Source organism: Lithobates pipiens, unplaced genomic scaffold, assembly GCF_037356315.1.
Source record: "Lithobates pipiens isolate NorthernLeopardFrog02 unplaced genomic scaffold, aLitPip1_a1.2 Scaffold_1, whole genome shotgun sequence".
NCBI lineage: Eukaryota > Metazoa > Chordata > Amphibia > Anura > Ranidae > Lithobates > Lithobates pipiens.
In genome coordinates this window covers 207,110,990-207,118,815 of record NW_027507685.1, presented here as the reverse complement: position 1 = coordinate 207,118,815, position 7,826 = coordinate 207,110,990, and the positions used below count along the sequence as shown (strand labels likewise).

General features: G+C 45.0%; 1 long non-coding RNA gene across 1 annotated transcript in view; it reads right to left on the bottom strand.

The window, feature by feature from the left end:
• Positions 1-206: 206 nt before the first annotated feature.
• The window catches only part of LOC143982399 (uncharacterized), an 8,147-nt gene continuing 527 nt past the window's right edge, over positions 207-7,826 (bottom strand). The window contains exons 1-2 of the long non-coding RNA XR_013274448.1: positions 7,741-7,826; positions 207-2,101 (exon numbers count right to left, since the gene is read on the bottom strand). The exon at positions 7,741-7,826 is cut by the window's right edge and continues 527 nt beyond it. This is a non-coding gene — a long non-coding RNA (uncharacterized LOC143982399). The remainder of the gene's footprint in view (positions 2,102-7,740) is intronic.

Here is a 7,826-nt window from a genome sequence, read left to right as displayed (position 1 = left end):
CAGACACTTACCTGTCCTGCGGTCCAGCAATGCAGCCGCACGGAGCCTCGCATCTCTCCCCCTCCTCTTCACGGCACCGTCAGAGCAACTGTGGGCACTGTTAGGTTGCTCGTCTTCTCAGTAATATCAGTTACCCCTGGTTGCCTAGGCTAGGATGGAGGAGCGGAGGTCCCGATCACCGGTGGACAGACACCACACATACACGATTGTACGTGAATAATGACTGCGAAATTTATTAACTCACACATAGCCTTTTATACAGTACAAGAAAAAGACCCTGCCCCGTAGAAGTCATTACACATAAACGTACGGCAGCATTATACTTCCTCAAACAATAGTCCTTGTTAAGAAATATAGACCAAAGGTTAGTAATTTTGTCGTAGCTCGTTACGCTTGCACATCAGTGTCTGCTGACTGACCCCAAATATGTCAAGAGTTCAGCAAAACCATTCTCAACCAGCATTACCTCACCATGCGGTTGGTGTCACAAGTTGAAACAGACAATTGATGCTTGTATAGAAACTTGAGACAGACCTTCTGGTCAGACTTGAGTAATATCTTCGTTTTGTCACGCTACTAATTATCACGTTATCAGTAGTTTGTTACGTACACATAGCCCAGGCTTTGTTACTCATAAAATAAAAGTAAAGCATAAATAAGAAAAGGTACCCTATACCTTATAATCCTCCCTTTGGCCATTCTGTACTATACAGAATGGTCAAAACCTAATCAAGGTTCATGTTCCTGATTCTCATACCAAATATTTGAACTATTGGGAATGGCGGTTAACTTTAGGGTCTCCTGATTTGATACAGTCCCCTTAGCAGAACAAAGACATCCTACAATTCTATAGCAAGCGTAAAAAAAAAAAAAAAAAAAACAATATGATCACAATAGTCATGGCTGTGTTTTTTAACCAAGAGGTTATATTTCCAAGACTAAAATTGGCTAGAGGGTCCCATGTTATTGCAATATTCCTAGCCTCGTCTTGGAGTTTATTTACTTCTTTTCTGTGTTGTGCAATTATATTATAGTAATCAGGTATTTCAATGCTAGTATTATGAATCCAGGTACAGCACTCATTGTCTTCCGTAATTTCACAAAGCCCTGTGAGTGCTGCACTCATACTTTCTATGGCCAGTTCATGTAGTTCTAGCTGTTTCCTTATTGCCCTAGTTTCTATGTTTAATTTAGTGATATCGTCGGAATTCTTTTCCAAGATCTCATCAATAATTCCAGTATAATTATTCAGTCTCTTCATTAAATCTATTCCCCATCCTGTCCAGGATGGGAACCAGGCCCATGCCATATCTTTTTCTAGGAATATCTTTCTCTTATTACGATGTTTAAGGGGATATCTGGGATGAACACTGGCTTCAAGAAGGTGACTCCCTTCTTTATCCCCCAACACACCCATAATGGGGGCTAGTGCTGCGAGATAACACCATCCCTGTAGTTTTGTGGGGATCCAAGGGTGACAAAGCTTCCCACAACAGATATAAATATTATTCCCCAAGGCTATGGGGCGCTTGAGGAACACTTTATACAATTTGTCTTGGGGGAGGGAGTCCCACAAATCCCTTTTAATGGTCCCAAATCTTCTGGGTGGTATATACAATTAGCTATCAACCAGGTTGGTAGGAACACTACTAGGGTAATACAGCATAAGAGGCACAAGGCCTTCCCTGACACTGATGGAGAAAGCATCTTTGTTTTTTAAAGTTCTGATTATTTTTTATCTAAGAGTTCTGTTCTTCTTCTTCGTTTCTCATCCCGGCAGTTGTTGGCTCTGTTTTGTCCTTTTGAGGGGGTGTGGGATCTTCCAGGGAAATTTGTTCTATGCCTCTCTGAACTTCTTGTAGATCTTGTTCTTGGGAGTTGCTGCTCTCTGTCACTGCCAGGGGCTCTGGAGTCGAGGGAAGCTGGGGACACTTTTTAAGACGGCTGGCGTGGATCCAGGTGTTTCCTAGGTCTGTTAACACTGCGGTCCTGGATACCTTTTCCACCTTCCATGGTCCTGAGAAAGCCGGTCCGATACTCTTTCTTTGTGCTAATTGTTTGATCAGCACTTTATCCCCAGGGATGAAGGGATGCGTTGGTTCTGTGGGAAGAGGGAAAAAGGTGACAGAAACTTGTTCGTTTATTTCGTGGAGCATACTTACCAGATTTTTCACGTACACTTCCTGTTGGGAATAAATGTTAATGTCAGAGTTAGGGTCTAATGGGGGTAATAGTCAGAAGTTGGATTTGTTTATTCAAATTATTTGTACAAAAAGATTTATTATACAGGTTGGTTAAAGGGGCAGCTCCTATGTGTCCTGGGCCATGGAGGCATGAGAGTATGAGAATGCAACTTGCTTCAGGTACTCCCAATACCTTCCCCTCTTTTGTCCAAAGACCCTCGGGGTCTTTGGTCAATCCTGCAGCGACCCAGAAACAAACGTCCTGGTCTGTGGCCATTGTTTGTATTTGTGCTACAATTGTTTTGAAGTTAGATGAAGTGAAATGCTCTTTAAAGAAAACTGTTGTGGGGGCAGGGGGGTTAGGGGAGGAGGCGGCAGCCTGCTTTGCAGTCCTATCGGCTAGGGTGTTACCCTTGGATATTTTACTGTTATCCGAGGAATGGGCTTTTACCTTGATAATAGCCACTTCCTTTGGGAGAAGGATGGCCTGGAGAAGAGCCATAATATGTGTTGAATTGGCAATTAGTCTATTGTCTGCGGTTTTGAAACCTCTATTAGCCCATATCACACCAAAGTCATGCACCAATCCGAAAGCATATCTACTGTCAGTGTAAATGTTCACCTTCTTATCTGTAAATAAAATGCAGGCCCTGGTGAGGGCTTCCAGTTCAGCCACCTGAGCCGAAGAGGGGGGCAGTGGTTTGGCTTCTAATACCTTGTTTGGCAACTGGACTATTGCATATCCTGTTTGGAAGGTGGAATCAGAGGGACGGGAGCAACTACCGTCCACAAAAACATCGTCTGCATTGGTAATCGGTACGTCGGTGAGGTCTGGTCTTGGTGATGTGATAGACTCCACTCGTGTTATACAGTCATGAAACTGGTCTGGGTCTTGTGGTAGGCGTAACATGGAGTGCAAGAGACGGACGGCAGGGTTGTTGGCGGGAACATATTTGAGAGACAGATTGTCTGTGTTCATGAGGGAAATCTCATATCCGCTGAGTCTTTGTGAGGTCATGTGTTGGGTGTTCATGTTCTGTATGAAGTGGGTGACAGAATGTGTGGTGTAAAGTGTCATCGGGTGTCCCAAGACCATCTTGTTGGCATCTTGTACGGCCATAGCACAGGCGGCTAAATTCTGAAGGCATGATGGCATGCCTTGAACCTGAAGGGGGAGTTTTTTAGATAGGTAGGAGACAGGGCGGTAGCCTGTTCCATGCTGTTGTGTTAGCACGGCGGCAAAAGAGCTTCCTGAAACTACACAGTACAGCTGAAAAGCTTTACCATAGTCTACCAATCCCAGGGCGGGAGCATTTGACAGACTGTTTAATAGAGCTTGAAAAGCTTGTAGTCTGTCTTCAGTCCAATCTATTAATTTAGGGGCTGTCGAGCCAGTAGCCTCTCTTAGGATACTATCATAATGAGAACAGTCAGGGATCCATTGGCGGCAATATACAATTGCACCCAAAAATGAGAGTAGGGCGGCCTTGTCTTTTGGCGGACTGAGAGCTTGTAGGGCTGCGGCACGTTTAGGTGACACCAGCCTTGTTCCTTCTCTAAGGATACAACCTAAGTATTCAACCTGGGACTGGCACCATTGCACCTTCTTCCTGGAGGCGAGGTGTCCAGCTCGGGCTAAGTGTCCCAACAGTGATGTTGAATCGACCGCACAGTCTTCAGCAGTTCGACTGCACAGGAGCAAGTCGTCCACATACTGTATCAGTACCGACCCTCGCTCAGATGTCCAAGACTTGACAGTCTCGTTGAGTACCATAGAGAAGGCGGCTGGACTGTCTACATACCCTTGCACTAAACGCGTCCAGGTTAACTGGCCCCCGGCCCAGGAGAAAGCAAACATAGGTTGGGCTTCCTCCGCAATGGGAATGCTAAAGAAAGCATTCGCTAAATCAATTACTGTGTAGCATAGAGAGTCTGCCGGTATGCATGAGAAAATAAAAGTGATGTCTGAGACTAGGGGTGGGAGGGGAATCACTTGTTTGTTTACTGCTCTGAGGTCTTGTACAAGTCTCCACTCCCCACTGGCCTTTTTTACGGGGTAAATGGGCGTGTTCCAGGGACTGATGATTGGTCTCAGGATACCTTTTGATATGTAATCATTAATTTGAGGGGAGATGCCTTGGACTTTCTCTGGGGGTAGGGGATACTGTTTTTGATATTGTATCCCTGCATCTGATCGCATTTGGGGTGCATATGGTGTGCAATTAATAAAGCCCACACTACCTTTGTTTTCTGCCCAAATCGTGTGATGGTCAAGGGAGGAAGGTATCATCAGAAAGAAACTCCTGTGTGCATGTCTTTTTGGGCTGTGTAAGTCACAAAGAGGGGAACTTGCAGTGAGGGAGCCGTCTTTGTCAAACTTAATGGTAATGTTCAACTGGGATAGTAAATCTCTGCCCATGAGGGACACTGGACAGGAAGTCAGGACAGCGAAACTCTGCATACATAGCTCTAGTCCATCCGGGGTAGAGACTGGTAAAGGCGGGGTGACGGAATGAGTGACCGATGTCCCATTTATTCCAATAGAGTGTCCCTCAGTACACAGTGGTGTGTCATACCTCTCATCATTTAATGAGCTAAAAGTGGCACCTGAATCAAGCAGGAAACACACTATGTGGTTGTCTACGCGTAATATAACTTGTGGTAGACTCTTCCATGATAGGTTGTGGCACACCAGACTGAGGGAAGGAACATACTCTAGGCATCTCTATTGGGGGTGTGTTTGTCGGGTAGACGGCCACTGCATAGGGATTCGAGGGGGAGGTCTGTTAGAGGTTGGGGTGTAGGGTGGCTGTGCAAGCCCATGGTTTTGAGATGGTGTTTGGGGAGGTGGCGGATATTGGGGGTACCTTGTAGTGTGAGGGGGGGGGCGATTAGTAGCATTGTACCCCCTTCCTCTGCCCCTTGGATAGCTCGCCCTCTGTCTATATGGGCACTGTGATTTCCAATGTCCCTGTTCCCCACAATTAAAACATCCTTGGTCAGGTGGGTAGGGCTGCATGGTCATGAGGTGCGGTGGTGAGGATGAGGTTTCAGGTGTGACTAGGGTTTGTGTTTGTGTCAAGGAGGGGAAAATTCCCCCTTTTTGTTCAAAGACTCCTGAAGTCTCTCTGGACCTAGCGTCCTTCATGAATTCATCTGGTGCTTGCTCTGCCCATTTGGGGTTTGTGAATTTGAGCAAGTGCGTCACTTTGGGATCGCCTCCCGACATGATGGTAGTAGTAAATAATTGTGGTGTGACCCCATCTACAGCTTTCCATAGGGAGTATACTCTGGTACAGTAATCATAGAATTTCTCTTTAGGTCCCTGCTTGGCTAGGATCAGTTCTTGGAGTGCAGATGATCCTTTGTATAATTTGGACCAATGACCTCCCATGCCTTTCCAAAAGGATATCCAATCCTTATTGGTCTGAATATGGGTTGTCCATAGGTCGTCTACAGGGGCTACTTCTGGGCTGTCTGGGTCTACAATGCTAAGAATACTTTTTATGTCATCTTTGTCAAGCCCTGTGCCTGCACTATATTTTGCCAGAAAGGTACCTGCATCTCGTGGATACTTCTTGGGATTGGGACATAGTTCTTTTATTTTGGAGAGTGTACCCAAAGGTAATGGTATATGCACCTCGGTGTTCCCCATAGTCATCAAAGGTGCTTTGAGTGAAGCCCCTACTGCTTCTCTCTCAGTTTCCTCTTCTATGGATAATGTCCCTGTTTTACTAATTGGACCTGACTCCTCAGTTTTGGGAATAGGTGTCTCTTTTGTATGGCTTCTTGTAGTGGTGGGGGGCAGCGCTATAATCCTATCCTGCGCTTCTTTCAACATTTCCTCCTTCTTCCCTAATTGCTTTCTTAACTTTTCTAGTTCCTTTTGTAAGTCCTCCATCCTATGTACCTCTCTCTCTCTTCCCTCCTGAAATTCCTTCTCCCTTACTTCCAAGTTTTTCTGATACATTTCTAACTCTATTTTCCTATCCACTTGTACCTTTTCTGCCTCATTGAGGACTATTTCTTTTTGTTGTAGGCCTTCCATAAGTGTTTCTAACTCAGTTCTCCTTTTTCCTATTCTCTCTTCTTCCTCCTTTTTCTTCTCTTCAAACTCTTTTATTTTTGCCTCTAATTCCTGCATTTCGGGACTACCCACTTCTTCTTGTCCTGTAACTTCTTCCTGTCTCCCCTCTTCCTCTCTGCCCCTACTTATTTGTTCCCATTGGGCCACTTGTTCTGGTGTTGCTGTGGCGTGTGCTATGGCGGCTAGGACTACAGGATCCAGTGAAGGATATAATTGAAGGTATGGACCTGGCGTCCCATCTTCGTTTTTTACCATAACATAAGGTGGGGGTGGACATTGAGGCGGGGGAGGGGGAGGTGAGGGGGGTGCAGGGGCTTCAGCCATAGCACTGGGTCCTATATTTGGAGTAAGCTTTGTAGTTTTATTAATATGCTTCTTTTTATATTTGTGTAGACATTTATCCCATGCATGGTAACAATCTTTTATATATTGAATATTTTCCCACTTCCCTGGAGGGTACGAATTTTTGTGGATTTGGCATATTTTACTTACTTCCTGCCAGTCTTCCTCAGTACAAGGACCATATGGCCCTGGGTCATGTATCCCCAATTGCTGACACCTTTCTCGGACTTGTGTCCAAAATGGTTCTACCTGGGGGCCAGGGATCATATTACTGACAAATTCATAGGGTGATGGGGTGGCCATAGCTTGGGTTGCTGCAGTATTCCCCATCTAGTAGTCTGGGCAGTGTGTGTCTAGTGGCAGGACACAGGTGATAACACCCGGTTTGTCCAACAATCCGGTCTCTGGTCTGGGAGTAGGATCCCTGATCTTTTTTGGGGCAGATGGACTTATATAAAACTATGAAGATTTACCCTTAATATACGATGAAGGGTAAATTTTTCCTGGTGGCGGGATATACCCCTCTTACACCAAGTCTGCAAGAGAACCCCCCTGGTCTGGTGGTCAGTAAAATCCACTTGTCATCTATTCTTAGGAAGAGTAGACCTAACGTGCAATGGGGGCAGGCGGATGCTATGTCACTACAAGAGGGCTCCTCATACTCTGCACTCATTTAAACAACAACAATTATTTTCCTTATACTCTATATTAAAACTTATACTCTATATACTTACACACGTACCTAGAGAGAAACAGACATATTCTTAATATACTTTAAGACATGAAATAACCGTATTGCAATACATTTATCAATTTATAGTGCACTTTTTAAAAAAAAATTTTTTCAAATGGGCGTCCACTCCACCAATCCCTTTGTCACGGGCGTAATCTACTACTTCCCGTGTTAAAAATACTATCACCAATAGTTTTAAGTCAGACCAACCTAGTCGGACTCCCCTAAACCTATAAATTCCTTGCGAGCCCTTTTAACCTCCCGAGGGACCAGCCTAGTCCGCCGCGAAGGCACAGTTACTTCTTTTAAATTTAAACTAAGTTCGTAGCGGCCGCCCGGACAGAGTAAGTGTTTACACCATTCACCAATCAGGTAAAAAGAGTAAAGTGACTTACCTGTCGCAAGACGAACCCCACTTCTGGTACCAAAACTGTTAGGTTGCTCGTCTTCTCAGTAATATCAGTTACCCCTGGTTGCCTAG